The sequence below is a fragment of the Pinus tabuliformis genome, chromosome 3_1, assembly GCF_031772625.1.
Source record: "Pinus tabuliformis cultivar Carrire ecotype Pingquan chromosome 3_1, CPIR1, whole genome shotgun sequence".
Lineage (NCBI taxonomy): Eukaryota > Viridiplantae > Streptophyta > Pinopsida > Pinales > Pinaceae > Pinus > Pinus tabuliformis.
The window spans coordinates 1551973-1572100 of NC_142301.1; the positions used below are offsets into that span (position 1 = coordinate 1551973).

Below are 20128 nucleotides of genomic sequence, written 5' to 3' on the forward strand. Positions count from 1 at the left end.
CCTTTTATATTATCCAATAAACTGAAGAGATACAACCTACATCAGATCTATTGTAATTCCATCTTCACTCTCACACAATCTCCTCTCTCTTTCTCACTTAGAATACAGATCTACGTAGATGAAATACAATTCCCTCATATATAGCAAGGGGTTGCCTTCTAGGGAAACAACCCTAAATTAAACATAAATTCTACTGTCAGATCTCCGCCTAATGAATGGCCTAGATTGACTATGAAATTACGACATTTTATAAGGCAATTTTAAATCTAATTTTAGCTTGGGGGCTCCTAAAGATCGTTACTACCCCCCTGGACCCCCCTTGCAGCGCAAATATTATGGGCGGTGTTGCCGCCACATCACGAACTGGGGTCCAATGCAGTGATACATCTAAATAAAGAAGATAATCAAGCTCCACACCCAACAAAAATGTTGCTATAATTTTTTAGACCCCAATTTCCCAAATTGGGTCTCATCAGTAAAAATGGTCATATGATATGATTCCCCCACTTTTTCCACTCTAGAAGCATCAAAATGGATGAAAAACAATATAATGACCCAATCCAGATCGACCTCCCCATTTTGGGAGGCTTTTGACCCTAAAAAGCTTTTACTAAAGGAGGTGAGTAAATTTTTCCTCCGCCTTCTCTTGGGTGTACCATTTAGCCTTTCCTGGAAATTTTCCTTTAAACCTAATATGTCAAGGGTCATGCTACCCTTGTCTTGTAGTTCTAGACCTCTTCTACAAAATTGTATCTTCTTTCAACTTTATCAAAGAATTTGGTGCCAAATCCTCTATAGAAGGTATGATATATTCCTCTTCCTAATCTACCATGGAAGGCTCATAGAGTTTAAATTCACAATTAAGTAAATGAAAATGTATGGAGGTAGAATGAGTCTATAAGAATTATCTCCCATGTTTTCTAGTATCTCAAAGGGACCATATCACAGAGTCTTGATTTTCTTACCAAGACCTCATAGCCTCTCCTTGTTGAAATGTAACCATACCTTATCTCCCACCTTGAATGAATTCTATTTTTTATGTTGATCATGTCTGGCCTTATTATTTTCTTGTGAATTTTGCATTGTCTCTTGTACCTATATATGGATTTTCCTAATCTTCTCCAAAAAAAACAATCCCTCAAGGCATCCCCTGTAAGATCCTCCCTCACTCCTCTTTGTTTCCCATATGCAATATCCAAAGGGGAAGGTGGAAAATATCCAAAACAAGTTTCAAATGGGGACTTACAAGTAGAAGTGTGAACTACTCTATTATAAGAGTTTTGTATGTATATTATAATTTCACCTAAGATCTTCAAATGCTTTTGATTGTAACCCCTCAAAATCTGCACCAATTTCCTATTGACTACTTTTGTTTTCCCATCTACCTAAGGATGGAATTTTGTATACATATTCAACTTCATTTCCATCTTCTCCCATAATTTATTTCAAAATTCACTAAGAAATGTCATGTACATGTATGAAATTATGTTGCTTGGCATCCTAAAGTGCACCCAGACCTATCCTAAGAACAAGTTTTCTACTAATTTCCCATTGGTGGTGTTTTTACAGGGCATCAAAACACGCATCTTGATGAACCTATCAACTACCACTAATAAGTAGCCTCCCACAAATTCCATGGAATTTTTTTCGAGGGATGAGTGGCTACAAGTAAGGAATGATATATACCTTGTTTCATATTACTAGGCTTGTTGGTAAAACAAAGCATGCATTTTCTCTTATGAACCTAGCTACATGTTCTTTCATCTTGGGCCAATACACACACCTATGCAATTTGGCATTGTCTTCCCTACACCAAAGTTCGGTGGAACCTTGGAGGTGTGAGTCTCTCTGATCAGCTGTAATTGCTTACCTTTAGGAACACATAACTTATCCAACCTGTAGAGTAACTCATCCTAGATATGGTAGTCAACAGTGTTCTCATCATCATGCACATGAATATGGCTTTACAACTACTAGAAAACCTCCTTGAAGTCATCATCCTCTGAATATCTCTCTCTATGCATCATGGGTGTATGGCTCCATATGCACCATAGTTCCCAAAGAAATGATATTTTATATGGGTGGCCTTGAAAGCATGTCTACCAACTTGTTTGTGCTTCCCTTATTATACTTGATCACTAAATTAAACTACTATAGAAATCCCATCCACTTGTAATTCCTCGTCTATTGTAGCTTACTCTGGGCTTGCATGTACTATATGATTGGTGATCTAAGTGGAAAATTGTCTCCTTCCCCATCAGATACTACTTCCACTTCTTCATAGCTTTCCCTAGGTCATACAACTCCTTATCATTAGGCTAGTTACTACCCTATGAAATACCTGAAAATGGTAGCATATAGGCTTTCCTCCCTACATTAAGACTACTCCCATAGCATACATGCTTGCATCTATCTCCACTTTGAAGGGGTGTTGCAAGTTCAGTAATGACAAAACTAGTGCTTGACTAATCTTCCTCCTTAGCTCCTCAAATACCCTCTAATGTCCCTTTCCCCACTAGAAAATCTTGCCAATTCTTGTTATGGCATGGAGTGGTGTTACTACTGCTGAAAATGAGGTTATGAATTTCCTCAGGTACTATGTTACCCCCATGAAATTCCTAACCTCAAAAACATTAGTAGGAACTGGTCATTTCATGATGGCCTCCATCTTGGTAGGATTTATCTTCAACTCTCCTCCACCTATCACATACCCCATATACACCAAAGACTGTTGTGCAAACTCACACATCTTGAGATTTGCTGGTATCTTGTGCTTCTTTAAAGTTTACAACACCTATGCCAAATATACTAACAAATGAATCTATAAAAAGATCACAGTATATCACTAGTTAACCTAATAAATGTAGTTGGTGCATTGCATAGGTCAAATGGCATGACTAGCCACTCATATAAACCTTATCTAGTTTTGAAGGAAGTTTTCCATGTATCTTATTCTCTGACTCAAACTTGATGATATCCATACTTTAAGTCCATCTTGGTGAATTATTTCTCTTACTGGAACTGATCCAACAAATCATCTATTATGGGTAGGGGGAACCTGTTATTTAGTATAATATTGTTCAACACCCCTTAATCTATACACATTTGCCAAGTCCCATCCTTCTTTGGCACACTGATGACAAGTGACCCACATGGTGATGTACTTAGTCAAATGACACATTATTCTGGTAGTTCTCACAACTTATTCTTCACTACACTTGCTTCTATAATAGACTACATGTACAATCCAATTTCTGGTAACATGGAGTCTAACAATAGCTAGATCTTGTTCTTCACTTCCCTTTTGGGTGGTAACCATTTAGGCTCCTAACACAACCCTATATTCTTGTAGCAACTCTTCTAGCTGTTGTTTTTGTTTCTTGGTACAACCCTCCAAGGATGCCTTTTCTCTTACTGACTCTTCTACTGACTGATTCTCTCTTAAACTTAGTAAAACAAAATTCTTTCTAGAAGTGATCATTTTCTTGGCTTGCTTGGAATTTACCAAAGAAATTTTCAACTTGATTTTTGTGCATTGATGGTGAACAATTATCATCCTTGATGAGTCAATATTGGTCGGCCCTCTACATGAAGATTTCATCTTGCATATACATGTAAGGACTTCCAAACACCACTCCATACACATCAAGGGGAACTATATCTATTTCTATTTCATCAATAAAATCAACACTGATAGAAAAACTAATTTTTCATTGTTGTGTTACCCTTAACTCTACATCCTTATTTACTTATCCCAATGGATATGGGAGTGGATGATCACGAACTTCCAATCCCAATATTTTGAACATTTATGCTACAATGATATTCACCTATGATCCTAAGTCAAATAGAGCATTAATATTTACCTTCTTGATGTGCATCTTTGTCTAAGAGTTTGGTCATTTCTTTCTCTTCTTGTTGATAAAGGATATTCAGATTCACGTACTTCTGCATTGGTGTACAAATGATATTCGCATCCGCATCCAAACTTATTTGAACCTCGTTGATCAAATTAGTGGCCATGATATTCTTCTTATTATTATCTTCTTTTTGTTCTTCAACTTAAAATCTGTATGGAACTTAACTTTGGATGGAACTTTCAACACTTCTCCTCTGTGTGATTCTTACTATTATAGTGGTTGCAATGGTTGTTGGGATCCTTGCATTAGTGTGATGTGGCTACCATATTTTTATATTTTCCCCATTTTCGATTCGTTTTCCTCTCCTTAGAATCATCTTTGTGTCTTCTTCTTTAATCCACTTGATTTCCCTTACTTCAAGCCAATGTTCTCTAGGTATTATTCTTGTACACAAGCCTCATCCACTAATCTAGGCTTGAACAACATAAATTGATTTTGTAGATGGATATGTAGACCCCCAAGATACTTGAAGAGTACATTTGGGTTCTTTTGGGAGATACCCAACATTATGACCATCTTCCTAAACTATGTGGTCTACTCCTATACACTTTGTCCCTGCTTTTCCCTAAGGTAATGCCACTGGATCCATTGTTCCTCTACATGACCGATAGTGTAAAATTGTGATTTTATGAGGGTTTTAAAGTCCTCCCATTTAGTGACTAGAGGATCTCCCTCCAATCTCAAGGTCTTAGTGTGGATTTCCCACTAGATGAAGCCATGTCCTTCTAATTTCATCCACACAAATGAAATTTTTTGTTCTTCCTTTGTATGATGAACACTAAAATAAACTTCTAATTTTTGCAGCTGGTGATTAAGATTTAGAGAATCGATCTCACCTTAGTACAACTTGATATTGACCTTCGCTTCCATTTTGAATAGACATGTGAATGGTTCACAACACTTTAACTGGGTTGATCCTTTTTGGGTCCTTTCTTCAGCTCATTCTCTATTGTTAGAGATTTCTGGAAGATAATTGTGTAATGTCTTTTTATCTGTCCAATGTTTTGGTTGATTACTCCATCCATCATCATAGGCCAAAGAGTTATTTGGTCCCTGATGATGGATGGGGTAACCATTGGCAACATTAGACGGATCAAAAACCATTACATAGTTCTCTTCTGGAAATATCTAACAATATGAATAACTATGGAAGTCTCAGATCACTCATTCTTTATTTCTTCTTTATCTCAATATCCCCTTTAATCAGACTTCAATGTTGAAACCCCCATCTTTTCCAAATAGCCCAAGCTTATTGGTTAGGGTCATCATGAGGAGATTCACATTATGGCTTATATATCTAACTTGTGCTTCCATCTGTGAAAACCTAACCTCTATAGGATTGTGAGGGTTATTCACAGATTCATTGGCCATGATGAGGGTTTCTTGACTTTTGGCTTGGTCGATCTAGATCCCATACAAATCTCCATAATATACCCAAAGAAACCTAGTTTAATACAATTATGATCCATAAACTACTATGGATATTCCACTGGATAGTTCATCACAATAGATATAATAAATTATACTTTAAAATCCAAAATATACACTATGAGGGTTTATTTCTATTTAGATCTCTAGATTTGTGAATCAATGTTTATTGTGTATGCATGTAAATCATAATTATAAGGAAAATAGAGAAGAGTGAAATAAAAACTCACAAACTACGACTGGAAAAATATATATATCCTAGGAAACCCTTTCGAGATAAAAACCCAGATGGAAGGTGAGGTTTGTCTACTCTTTTTCTTTGAATAGAAAATAGGAAGGTCAACTTTCTAGTGGCATAACATTTTTGCATACAAACTCCAATTGAGACGATTCTTGCATTGTTGGAAAGGTCTTTATGTGTATAATAGGAAAAAAATGTGTTGTTTTCATGTGTAAAAAAAAATACCCCAAAAAATGTCATTTGATGCCTCAAAATTTTCCTAGAAGGTTTCAAACTCCAATTCACCAAACTGGGTCCCATCAGTAAAAATGGTCATGTGAGTTGATTCCTCCACTTTTTTATACTTTGGAAGCATCGATATGGATGACAAAAAAATAATGATCCAATCCATATCACATGTATTTTAGTAATTGATTAAAGGGTAACATGTTATCCTCTAATGTTTGGAAAAGCAATTCACAAAATTGACCCTCCAATGCAACCTTTTTAATCTCTCTCAATAGGACAAATCCTAACTCTAGAATTTGGTAGAAAAATAGTTTCTACTCCATGTTATGATTTCATAAAACTTAGAACTTGTTGATAGTTTTATGGAGTGATTTTTGTGCATTAGTTTGAAACGTCTAATGTTTCAAGTGGACACTCCACCCATTCATCTAGTTTTCTCTATCCTTGATGATTGGTGGAGTGTCCACTCGAAATATTGGACATTTCAAACTATTGCACACAATTCACTTTAGAAAACTATCAACAATATGGTTGATTATAGAAATATACACTCAAGAAACTTACAACTTGTCCATTTGTTGCTTGATTTTTTTTCCCATGAGTTATGACTTCAACTCTAGAGTCATTTATAGACACAGAACGAAGTGATCCCGTTTAAAAAATTAAATAAAGTAACAAATTTATATCTAGTCATCTCTTACATTTATATGTTTGCAATCACAAGGCCAGCACATTTTCCACTAATGTATAATGCATCAATTATAAATTTAATCTGATATGCAAATTTTGTATTACCTCTTATTGAGAAAGACCCTAATTCCACAAATCATTATAGAAAGCATATACTAATCAATGAAATTGATGAGTGAAAGGCACCACTAATACTACTCCATTGTCATAAGCCAGATGAGGCTAGCTAACAGTCATTGATCTAAGGCTTAATTTTCTTTATCAAAATTTTCAACTTGTAAAGCCAATTGAGAACATAAACTAAAATATTCTATGGTGAAGGAATCTAACAAAGATGGGGAATTGCATATTGTTAGCTCCTACACATCTATTTTTTGAAATCTTAAGGACACCAATGTCTTAAGGCAACCATTTGTAAATTTGACCCCTAAAAGAAAATTTTGTAATGCCTCTCATTTGGCATAGACCTAACTCCAAAAATCGTTAGAAAAAAGATGTCTTGTGGTGAAATGCATGGGAGAAGAGCACTCGAGTGCTACTCGATTGTCATGTGTTTTCTTTTACTTACAACTCGCAATTCTAAGTATCTTCTTGAATTAGGCCTAAGGTGGATCTATGACCCCATCCCCTAACTAGTTTGGGCTTGGGTCGGTTTCCTCCCGCAACCTCCCCTTGCCTAGTTATTTCTACTAGAGGATGGGCGTGCCATTCTGAAGCTATGCTAACCACAAAGGTAATGGAATAACCTGAAATCAAAAGCCAAGGCTACTAGCTCGAGGAAACAACCTAGCTTAGGGTCTTGGCACAAACACCGGGAGTTCGAACTTGTAGAATTGCAACAACATAATACAACATGACTATGAGAATGAAGACTATAAACCTTATCTTTCACCACAATAATGAACTAGTTTTGCTGAAACAAGCCTTTCACAGCAGCCCATGGCTCCCTAAGACTTCTTGGAGTAAGACCCAGTGTCCATTCGGGAGTTTCCTTTCCCAGGAATCCCCCTTTCATACGAGGCGACAGGTACATCAAAGATACTAAATAATAGACAAAATCCCCCATGCAAGAAGTGGAAACTGAATTCCATTGTTCAAACCCAAAATGCATGCACAACCTACAAAGAAAAATTCCATAACAGATAGGGATAATTATATTATATTCAAACATCCCATCAGAGTAAACTATTCTTGCCTCCTGAATTTCATAAAAGGATTATTTTTTTACCCAAGACATCATCTCAGAGACACACCTCCAACGAGGTATCAGAGAGTAGATAATCTCAAGGATAAGGGCATGAATGAAACACACAGAGTTAACATACCCGCGGTCGTCGTCCACTGGGAAGAGCGTGAAGTTGTTTGCACCTGGATGGCCAACCTATTGAGATGCCTTCACAGGCGGCCTGGAGATTACAAGAAAACCTAAAACAATACATCTAAACCAAGCTAGGCTTATTGCATAAGACCCCAACTATGAGATGTCTCGTCGATCACTCCACTCCCATTTAATTTCTATCATGCTCTTTGCCACCTTGCACCTCAAGTTGAGTATGCGAGGTTTGTCAATCGGCTGCCAAGTGTCCTTTCTCATTACTCGTCTGGCCATGGCACGGATCCCATTAGTGCCCAGTTATCGTCTCTCACCCGATCGAGGAGATTATTTATTTATTTAGATATATAGATGTGAGTTGTAATATTATATTTTAATGTTTTAATTAAAATTTTAAAAGTAAAATTTGGATATTAGATTGAGGAAGATATGATAGATAGAGGTCCACAATTTGTCTTGCTAGATATGAAGATAAAATGTTGAAATTCTGCAATATGTGGTATCAAAACATTATTTTGTACGAAATTTGAATGTTTTTTTTGTTACTTTTTTCTTTTGCAATATTTATTTGCATTGTTTATCCAGAACCATGCCAAACTCTCTTTGTGTTATTTATGTTTAAAATTTTATATAATTATCTATTTATTTGAATTTTAGCATTTTAAGTAAATTTTGTTTTTAAAAAAAATATTATTATTATTATTATTTTAACAAAGGAATTTTTAATTATGGAATTTTCAATCTAAGTGGGGGAAACATTATTTATTATTAAAATAAATAAATTATAATTTAAGCAACATATTTTTTTATATAATATGCATACATAATGTGAAATATCAAGGCTAAATAAGTTATAATACCCTTATAGATATTTAATTTGACAATTTTTGCCACTTTTATATATATAGTTAATGGGTTTTGACAATTTTTTCCTCTTTTAGTTAGTTTTATATATATATATATATGAATGAGGAAGAAGGCATCTAGCAACACTTGTTATTTAATGTTTTTAGAAATGGTAGTATTCCATCTTTTAAATCTCACTTCTTTCACAATCTTAGGAATAGTTCCATTAACATTTTAAAATAATATTAATTTCATTATCTTTATAAATTTATTTATTATTGGGGATTATTTTAAAATTAAAAAAGTTTATTAAAAATTATTTATTATTGGAAATAAAAAATTTAGGAAAAAATGTACGGAGAAACTGCAATGTCTAATATTTCAATTGAATGATTGACCAATCTTCATAAATTGTAAATTTGAAAATTCATGGTTAAGAGTTACCCACCCTTATTTCTAATTTATTAATTTATTATTTTCAAACTTACAATCCCTCAAAATAAGTAAAATTTTAGAACATTATAGTTTTTCCCCCTAAATTTTGTTTCAAACTTGAATTAAAACTGTAAAAATCTTCACTCCAAAATTATTTTTTATTATTCTCTTTTTAATCGGCTTATAAAAATAAAAAATAAAAATTATTACTTAAAAAATACTATTAATTTCCCTTTATTAAAATTTTTTATTATCAAAAAAATTATTATTATTAATTATTATTTTAATCTTCGATCGTCTTATAAAAATGAGTTTTGGGTGACTTTAGGATAAAAAATTATCAATCTTTTTCTATTAGCTTTATCCCGATTTAAAAAACATAAATATTAATTATTTATTAAAATTAAAATTAAAATAAATTTATAAAAAAATGATTGATCATTACTCTTACTTTTAATTTTTCATGTTTACAGGAATTTTTTGGGATTTAAATATTTACGATGTACATCGAGCGAATCCTCATCACTATAATTGCAATGAAGTATCCGAGATGGAAAGATAAAGCAATTGTTTCATTTCTATTTTAATTTTCTTTGCAATGTCACTACACCATAGAAACCTAAATGCTTTTCATTTGTTCTGCAAAGATAATGATTATACTTTCTTTGCAAAGATAATGATTATACTTTCTTTGCAACTTGTTCAGTAAGGGAAGCCAGAAATCAAGAAAAACTCATCACTTGCCTTCCGGGCAACATCCCACCATTGAAACCAACCGACCTGATTTACCGGAAAGCAGACCACGATCCGTGGGGCATTCGTTTCAATATCTTTCGTTACGAATCACAGAAGCAAAGCAAAGGCGACTACGTATTAGTGAACACGTTCGAGGAACTGGAAGGGAGGTGTGACGCCCTAGCAAGTTGGGCAGGGCGTGCACGACGGTTGGCACGAAAGTAACATGACCCACGGGCGAGCCGGGCGGGCGGACCATGCACGGCGACCCGGCGGGTGGACAAACTGGACGACGGTCGGGTGGCGAGCTGGGCAGAAGCGCGCCCACCCACCAGACGGACGCACACGACAGAACGGCGAGCTGGGCAGAGGCGCGCCCGCTTACCGGACAGACACGAGACGGTTGAACGGCGAGCTGGGCAGGAGCGCGCCCGCTTACCGGGTAGACACACACGACGGTTGGGCGGCGAGCCGGGCGAAGGCGCGCCCGCCCGCCGGGCAGACAGACACGACAGACGGTTGGGCGGCGAGCTGGACGAAAGCGCGCCCGCCCGCCGGGCAGACAGACACGACAGACGGTTGGGCGGCGAGCTGGGCGAAGGCGCGCCCGCCCGCCGGGCAGACAGACACAGTAATGAACGCGGGCACGAGCAGGGCGCGGCGTGTGACGGTAAACGGAGAGCCGGTTGAAGGATCGGTAGGTCGACCCGAGGGCGACCCGCACCAAACGGGCGGGCGACCCAAGGGCGAACCTTACCCGGGCGCAGGTGACGAGTTGGAGACATGGGCGAAGGCAGGGCGGACACGAGTTGGGCGTGAGCACGAGTGGACGCGGGCCGAGCTGGAACATGGGCGGCAGTCGACACACGGGCGCGGGTAGCAACAAACAGTGGGCAAAAGGCTCACGAATTAAGGAACAAAGGGCCGAAGTTATAAGGACGTGGTCGGCCTTGCCTTAAAGCAAGGACCGACCCGCCCTTCAAGACAATTCGGGGTTTCGTGAAGTTAAAGTAAGGGCGTCGGCCGAAAGGTTAGAAGCCCCTAGAGGCAAGCTGGGCGACTATAAAGGAGGCGAGCTCACTTTGACAAAGGCAGCGAAGAAGTCTAGAGCGTTCTCTCTACACGCAAAAGACAAGAACAGAAATGCGCACTCTCTTGTAGTGCGAAGTCTTAAGGTTGAACGCAGGTTGGGTTGCTGGGTGAGGCCGAACAGATTGAACCATGAGGACTGTTGAAACCATAGGGCAAGTAAACGTTCGAGCGTAGTAAACAGGGAGGCGGATCTTGGTTGCAGCAACTTGGTTTGGGTGGCACGTTGAAGTGCGCGGGTCCGGTTGGAGGTAGAGCTCGGGCGAGCTACCTCGGATAGTATCGGCGCACGAAGGCGGGCACAGTAAGCATAATCGGGCGGTGAGTTGAGAGCTCGGGTGAGCCAACTCGGCCGCAGGTCAAGTGCCGTAATAAACAGGTGGGCGGCCTGTCAGCTATTCTGCGGGGCGAGTCAGAGTTTGGACGAGGCCTGCCGCAGGTAGTGTAATTGTAAAACAGTTGGACCGTGGTATATTGGCAGAGGCGCAGAACCAGCGACGAGTTGGAGCTCGGGTGAGTCAACTCGGTCGCGGTCACGGGTGGGCTGTGTCATATTGGCGGAAGTACCGAACCAGCCGACGAGTTAGTGCTCGGGTGAGCCAACTCGGCCGTGGGTCGTGCAGCTGTGAACGGGCGTTTGCCCGAGTTGTAATTTGGAACGAACGGCGGTCGTGGGTTTTCCCGACGCCTCTTTGTGTATTGTTGGGTGTGCGGCCGAGACTTCAGTCCGGCGCACCGGTTGTAACTATTTGTGAATTGGTTATAATATAAATTGGTTGGGCGAACTCTTGGGGAGTTGCCCCTCCCATGAAAATTATTGTGTGGATTATTATTGCAGCATTGGTTTATATTGAATGTTGATGAAAGGTTATGTTTAATGAAGATTAATGTATGTGGAAATAATAATAAGTCAAGTTTATGTGTTTGAGGCGTAGTCCATAAACGTGCGGTCGGAAGGTTGGGCGTTCGGTGGTGCCGCGCACCGCCCAATTAGAAAAAAAAAGATTGGGGGCGTGACAGGTGGTATCAGAGCTCGGTCAGCGAGCTGGTTCGAAATATTTTTAAGCTTGACAGGGTTGTCTCGGTTAAAAATTGAAGGTGAATCTGCATACAGGTGACTTGGAGAAGCAGTGAATGGTCGGAACAAGATCACAAAAGAAGATGGCCGCCGATTCTCAAGCCGGGTCCAGTCACACAATGAAGGAACCCGCAAGGGATCCTCAACATGAATTCATGGATAAGGTAATCGAAAGAATGGAAGCCTTGGAGTCTACTTGGAGCCAAGATGTGAGCTCGCTTGTTAAAGAGCGAGAAGCCATCCTAAAACTCAGGGAGGAGTTGGTGGAACTTCGTACACAACATGAGGAACTCAAGAGGCAGCATGAGTTCACAGAATTCCAGTGTACCCGATTGGAAGAAAGGGTCAAGGAAGTTGAAGAATCGAGGGACCAAGGTCTCGCAGAAATTACGAATTTGAAGGGGGCTCTTGACAAGGTATGTAAGAGTCTTGAACAAGCTAATGACGAAATTGCAATACTGAAAAGGGCCATGAAGTACAACTCAGGTGGAGGGGTGCCTCATGTAAAGGTCAAGGAGCCAGAATCCTATGACGGTACAAGGAGCGCGAAGACACTCGGTAACTTTTTGTGGGACATGGAGCAGTACCTAGAACGATTGAGTCTACCCGATGGTGAGACCCAAGTCAAGGTGGCCGCTCAGTTTCTAACAAATGATGCCAAAATGTGGTGGCGTAGAAGGGTGGATCAAATCATCAATGGCAATGCTGAAGAGATCACTTCTTGGAGCGATATGAAGAAAGCCTTGCAGACCCACTTCAGTCCGCAAGATGAAACTTGGGAAGCAAGGACAAAAATCAAATTTATCAAACAAACCGGAAGCTTGCAGACATATCAGCGAGAGTTCTCAAGTGCGGCTCTAGAACTTCCCGATATGGCAGAAAAGGACAAGGTGTTTAACTTTATTATTGGGTTGAAGCCTTGGGCCCGCAACGAAGTAAAGAGACAGAAGATCAGGACACTTGAAGAAGCCTTTGCTGCAGTCGACAAGCTGGTGGACCATTTTGATGAAACTTCTAATGAGAAAAAGAAGTTTGAAAAACCAAAGGAGAAAAAGAAAGAAGAGTCTCCGAAGCTAGAGGATGGCGCAAAGTTCAAGAAGCCCTTGAAGTGTTGGCTATGTGAAGGGCCACACACGGTAAAGAATTGCCCATCTAAACCAAAGATAGCTGCGGTTGCTCAACCTGTTGAGGAGGATGATCATGCTTCCATAGGAATGATGCAGATCCTTGGAGCAGCTGCTACCACGGAAGTGGCTTCTAGAAGAGATCCAGAAAGGAACCAGTTGGAATATGTCCAGATGAAGATAGGTGGAGCGGATGTTCTCACTATGATCGATAGTGGGGCTTCACACAATTTCATGAGTGAAGACACTGCAAGGAGACTTGGGCTGAAGTTTGTACCTACAAAGGCGCAAATGAAGACAGTAAACTCTCCTCCAACAGCAATCCTTGGTACGGCCGAAAAGGTGGATGCCACACTTGGTGAATGGACCGGGAAGGTAGACTTCACCATAGTGAGGATCGATGACTATGAAGCAGTATTGGGGATGGAATTTATGAAACAATTCGAGGCCATGGTTGTGCCCCATTTGAGAAAGCTCTTCATTTACGATGGCAGGGAGGATGTTCCCATTGGTGTCCCAACCATTGGGGTAAACAAGACTGATCGTAAATTAGGAGGTATGCAAGTGGAGGACAAAACGAAGGTGGACAAGAGGTTGACCACATTGGAAGCAAAGTTTGAAGAACAAACGGTAGTCATCCGCACACTTTCAGATAGTATCTCAGAACTATCGAGAAGACTAGAGATAGTGGAAGACGAGGATGATGATGAGGAGCTGTATGTGAGGCCGAGTAACCAGAGGGAAGACCGGGAAGCATACCTACAGAGAATGGAAGTTGAAGATCCTGACAGATGGATCGAATTGATTAGCCAAGGAGAGCCTTCAAGCTCTCCCCAGACATCTTCTTAGAAGACAAAAGGAGGTGGGCTCATTGTTGGCTGTTCAAGGCAATGAGCCCTCACTTGGAGATTGAGCAGGTAGGAGGACGTGCAGCAGAAAATGGGGGGTTCCCATAGATCTGGGCATGAGACCATCAGATGAACATTTGATTATGAAGCGGACTTGGTGGGAGCAGACTCTATACAGGTTGATGGTTACCTCGTATGAGGGAGCTTACACCATAGTAGATTCCAGCCTTGGCGGTGGATGATAAGTTGTCGGGTCGACAACGTCTTCGGGTGGAGGAGAGTGTGACGCCCTAGCGAGTCGGGCAGGGCGTGCACGACGGTTGGCACGAAAGTAACATGACCCACGGGCGAGCCGGGCGGGCGGACCATGCACGGCGACCCGGCGGGCGGACAAACTGGACGACGGTCGGGTGGCGAGCTGGGCAGAAGCGCGCCCACCCACCGGGCGGACGCACACGACAGAACGACGAGCTGGGCAGAGGCGCGCCCGCTTACCGGACAGACACGAGACGGTTGAACGGCGAGCTGGGCAGGAGCGCGCCCGCTTACCGAGTAGACACACACGACGGTTGGGCGGTGAGCCGGGTGAAGGCGCGCCCGCCCGCCGGGCAGACAGACACGGAAGACGGTTGGGCGGCGAGCTGGACGAAAGCGCGCCCGCCCGCCGGGCAGACAGACACGACAGACGGTTGGGCGGCGAGCTGGGCGAAAGCGCGCCCGCCCGCCGGGCAGGCAGACACAGTAATGAACGCGGACACGAGCAGGGCGCGGCGTGTGACGGTAAACGGAGAGCCGGTTGAAGGATCGGTAGGTCGACCCGAGGGCGACCCGCACCAAACGAGTGGGCGACCCAAAGGCGAACCTTACCCGGGTGCAGGTGACGAGTTGGAGACATGGGCGAAGGTAGGGCGGACACGAGTTGGGCATGAGCACGAGTGGACGCGGGCCGAGCTGGAACATGGGCGACAGTTGACACACGGGCGCGGGTAGCAACGAACAGTGGGCAAAAGGCTCACGAATTAAAGAACAAAGGGCCGAAGTTATAAGGACGTGGTCGGCCTTGCCTTAAAGCAAGGACCGACCCGCCCTTCAAGACAATTCGGGGTTTCGTGAAGTTAAAGTAAGGGCGTCGGCCGAAAGGTTAGAAGCCCCTAGAGGCAAGCTGGGCGACTATAAAGGAGGCGAGCTCACTTTGACAAAGGCAGCGAAGAAGTCTGGAGCGTTCTCTCTACACGCAAAAGACAAGAACAGATATGCGCACTCTCTTGTAGTGCGAAGTCTTAAGGTGGAACGCAGGTTGGGTTGTCAAGTGAGGCCGAGCAGATTGAACCGTGAGGACTGTTGAAACCATAGGGCAAGTAAACGTTCGAGCGTAGTAAACAGGGAGGCGGATCTTGGTAGCAGCAACTTGGTTCGGGTGGCACGTTGAAGTGCGCAGGTCCGGTTGGAGGTAGAGCTCGGGCGAGCTACCTCGGGTAGTATCGGCGCACGAAGGCGGACACAGTAGTGCATAACCGGGCGGCGAGTTGAGAGCTCGGGTGAGCCAACTCGGCCGCAGGTCAAGTGCGGTAATAAACAGGTGGGCGGCCTGTCAGCTATTCGGCGGGGCGAGTCAGAGTTTGGACGAGGCCTGCCGCAGGTAGTGTAATTGTAAAACAGTTGGACCGTGGTATATTGGCAGAGGCGCAGAACCAGCGACGAGTTGGAGCTCGGGTGAGTCAACTCGGTCGCGGTCACGGGTGGGCTGTGTCATATTGGCGGAAGTAACGAACCAGCCGGCGAGTTAGTGCTCGGGTGAGCCAACTCGGCCGTGGGTCGTGCAGCTGTGAACGGGCGTTTGCACGAGTTGTAATTTGGAACGAACGGCGGTCGTGGGTTTGCCCGATGCCTCTTTGTGTATTGTTGGGTGTGCGGCCGAGACTTCAGTCCGGCGCACCGGTTGTAACTATTTGTGAATGGGTTATAATATAAATTGGTTGGGCGAACTCTTGGGGAGTTGCCCCTCCCATGAAAATTATTGTGTGGATTATTATTGCAGCATTGGTTTATATTGAATGTTGATGAAAGGTTATGTTTAATGAAGATTAATGTATGTGGAAATAATAATAAGTCAAGTTTATGTGTTTGAGGCGTATTGTGTGGATTATTATTGCAGCATTGGTTTATATTGAATGTTGATGAAAGGTTATGTTTAATGAAGATTAATGTATGTGGAAATAATAATAAGTCAAGTTTATGTGTTTGAGGCGTAGTCCATAAACGTGCGGTCGAAAGGTTGGGCGTTCGGTGGTGCCGCGCACCGCCCAATTAGAAAAAAAAAGATTGGGGGCATGACAGGAGGGATGCAATAACAGCACTCCCTTTGAATGGCTGTCCTGCTTTGGCCACTGAACCTCTTTTTCTTCCCAATTTTTTACAGGGAAGGTATTCGTGCAGCAGTCTGTTGGAAGAGGAGGAGAGCTGCCTCCCATGGCTCGATATGCAACAACCGTGATCAGTTATATACGTTTCCTTTGGGAGCATGGCTGCGAAATCCCAGCAACCGCTAGAACAGCTAGCGCTAGGGCTAGAGGGCAGCGGACAACCTTTCTTGTGGGTTCTTTGGTTGGATATCGCAGCAGGCCAGGTTGCGATTTTACCCGACGGCTTTGAAGAACGAACAAAGGAGCGGGCACTGTTTGTGAGGTGGGCACCACAGTCAAAAGTACTTGCCCATGTCTCAGTGGGATTGTTCCTCACACACGGCGGATGGAACTCTACCTTGGAGGCAATGAGCATGGGAGTTCCCGTAGTGGGATTCCCATATGCTGCTGATCAGTTCCTTAAATGCAGATTCGCCAAGGAGGTGTGGAAAATCGGCCTAGCTTTCCAGGATGTGGAGGTAGATAACCACAAGGTGCTCATGAAAGAAGAGGTGGAGGATGTTATCAGGAGAATGATGACAACACCGGAAGGAAAGGAGATGAGAGACAACGTTCTCAGGCTGAAGGAGTCGTCAACGAAGGCAGTCCTCCCCGGAGGATCTTCTTTCCTGAATTTAAACACTTTCGTAAAAGACATGATGACGATGAGTAAAGCAGTCCAATCCGAAAATGAAACCATGTGACTCGGTTTTCAGAATATGCCATAAAAAGACATGGAGATTTGAGAATAAGGTGATGATCACTATCAAAACTTGTGCTGAATCTTTGGATACCTCTCCCGTTTCCTATATGTAGATGAACATGAATGCGGAGGGCTTTAAAGGCTATCAGGTTTCACTCACCTCTGCTATCAGGTTTCACTCACCTCTGCGTTCACTGGGTAAATGCTGTAATACTCTTCTCAACAAAATAATTTTTTTGGCTTTCGAAAATATATATTTTTAATATTTCTGGAATAAAATAAAAAATACTCTTCTGAACGAAAGAATTTGTTTGTCTTTTGAAAATATATAGATTTAATATTTCTGTAATAGAAATCAAAAATGCAATTTTTGGGTTGCATATCAACTCATTTGATTTGTGAATACACATTTTAGGTTATATATCACTCACATTATTGTTATGATCCGCCTCATTGTATTTAATGGTTTAAATAAATTCATTTAGTTCATTCATAATTTTCTCAATTATGAATATTTATTTTTATTTATAAGATTTTAATTTTAAATAGGGTTTATATGGATTAATATCATGATTTTAAATAGATTTTGTTGCAATACTATTAGCTAATATCATGGTTTATCAATATTATATATGCAAAAGACCTTAACTCATTTTATATGATAGTTGGTCATATTATATTTTTTTAATTAATCAATTTAATTAAAAAGGTTAAAAAGACAATAACTACTTTTGATTTATGTATACTAATAAGAATATTCTAAAAAATTTTGTATAGATTAAACTCATACCATCCACCTCATAATTAATCATTATTGATAACTAAATTAAAATTATCAGATTCAAATTTTGAAAGTCTTCTTTCAAAATAAAGATATCTACCAGCCTAATTAATGGAAAGAGATGTGTCATATCCATCACCTATAATGATATCTTATCATGCAAGCAAATAGTTGAGATGTTACCTTCTCATGCAAGTAGTTGATGGAAAATTTAATTATAATAAGCTACAATGAAAGTTTAATCGACCTCCCCTTGTTGAATCATTATTGGGAAACTCTTAGGACCTGTCAAAATCTTGGATATGATGGTGAGAACCAATGCTTTTCTATTATTTGGAGGTGGAGTTTTATTGATAAAGAAATTAGAAATTGATCTTTTTCTAATATTTTAGGTAGTTATTAGGGGTTTATTTAAGGTATGCTTCTTAGTGGTTTTGGTGAGGACATTCTATGACATCTTTATGTGGAAGGAATTTACTCTAGTTGTGTAGTCATTCATTATTGTTTGTAAGAATGTTCATAAGTCAAATATAGCAATGACTTGTGACTTAGCAATTGTTGAGAACCATCCTTCATAGTGGGGGCGCTTACACTCCTAGCCTTATCACAATGGGCCAAATATGTCCCTTGGAGTTGAACCCATTGCGCACACCTACCCTTTTAGCCTCATCACAATGGGCCACACATGTCTCTCGGAATTGAACCCAACTAGATGGAAGAACACACATAGCTCTCAACAACTCAAGATGCTAAGACAAGATAAACTAAAATGTAGTTATGTATTAAGTTATTTTCATTAAACACTTAAAATAGATGGTCCAACAAAGTTCATCTCTACATTATAATTTGAAATAACTATATCTAATCCTAGGATTTAAAGATGGAGCCAACATTGATGTATGAAAAGAGTTTGGGATCTTAAATTCACTTTGAGAATTTGTTTTGTTGGTTTTATATATGTTATTTCCTCTTTAATACTCTTCATTTGACATTGCAATTTCTCATTTTTTTTTTTTACTTCTCATCTCTGTCTTTAGAACTCTATGTAACATTAATGAAATTTGTATCTTTATTGTTATTTTGACCTAACAATGATTTCATTATCATTGCCTTATTTTTTATAATCATAAAAATGAAAATATTTTTGGGTCATTATATGTCCACTATCTCCCAAAACTTAATTCCTTTGCTTCTTAAACTAATCATCCCCTCATCTACTTTGCCAATAAAAGTTATACCCTTCTCCACTTCTTTCTTGGCTTTTACCTAATTTTTCAAACCATCAATTTGATAGGGAGCTTAAAAATTTACCCATATCCATATATACATACACATATATAAATGAAATTTCACATAAAATTATAGAAAACAAAAGAAGTTAGTGATTCTATTGGGTGAGGCTACAAGATGAATATAACACTATGCAACACCTACAATCCTAAGATTTTAAAATGAGACTTCAAGATAAGCATAGACTAATCTATAATGGATCTTTGGATTTACTAGAAGAAGTCCATCTTGGTCTTTGATCACTACAAGTGTTCCTACATTGTACACATAAACACAAACATTAAAAACAAAAATATTTTTTCATCATATAAAAACATAACCGCTCCCACCCCTACCTTCCCAAGTTTATTTTAAAATATTATTATTTTTAGTTATAAAAATAATTAAAACACATCTAAATTATTGAAAGTGTAATATCAACCTAAATATGAATTTTAATTATTTAAAGTAGATTTTAATGTATTTTGTTCAATTATATGTACTATACAACTGTTTCCTACTAATCCATACCAAAACTTTTTATAAAATTGATAGAAAAATATGACATAAAATGTTAAAATACGATTAGACACCTGTCCCGTCGCATTCCTACCCAAAAAAACGACGAAGTCGTAAAATTCAGAATCCAACCCACAGCTGACAAAAGCGGCACGGTGACATGAAAGGCCTGTGGGATAGCGGAGCTAAAGTTCAGAGGATTTTGCGGGGTAACGGGAAAATGGTCTGCTGTTAAAATAGTGAACAAATAGTCTACGCTGGAAAGTAGATTGTAGCCGCGAGATGCAATGGTCCTTATTAGCCACCCGGAAAGAAAGCTTGGCGCATGTGGAATACGTGGCTTATCTTATCCCTGTGCTTCCATTCATCCTTTCCTCTGTATTTAGCATAAAAGAGTAACTGCGATATGAGAAATGAGGGGTGATGCACCCACTGAATCTCCACATATAATATTGATCT

The 20128-nt window shown here is 40.4% G+C and overlaps 1 pseudogene; it reads left to right on the forward strand.

The window, feature by feature from the left end:
* The first annotated feature begins 16516 nt into the window (after window positions 1-16516).
* On the forward strand, window positions 16517-17101 carry LOC149185476 (linamarin synthase 1 pseudogene; annotated as a pseudogene).
* Window positions 17102-20128: the final 3027 nt, after the last annotated feature.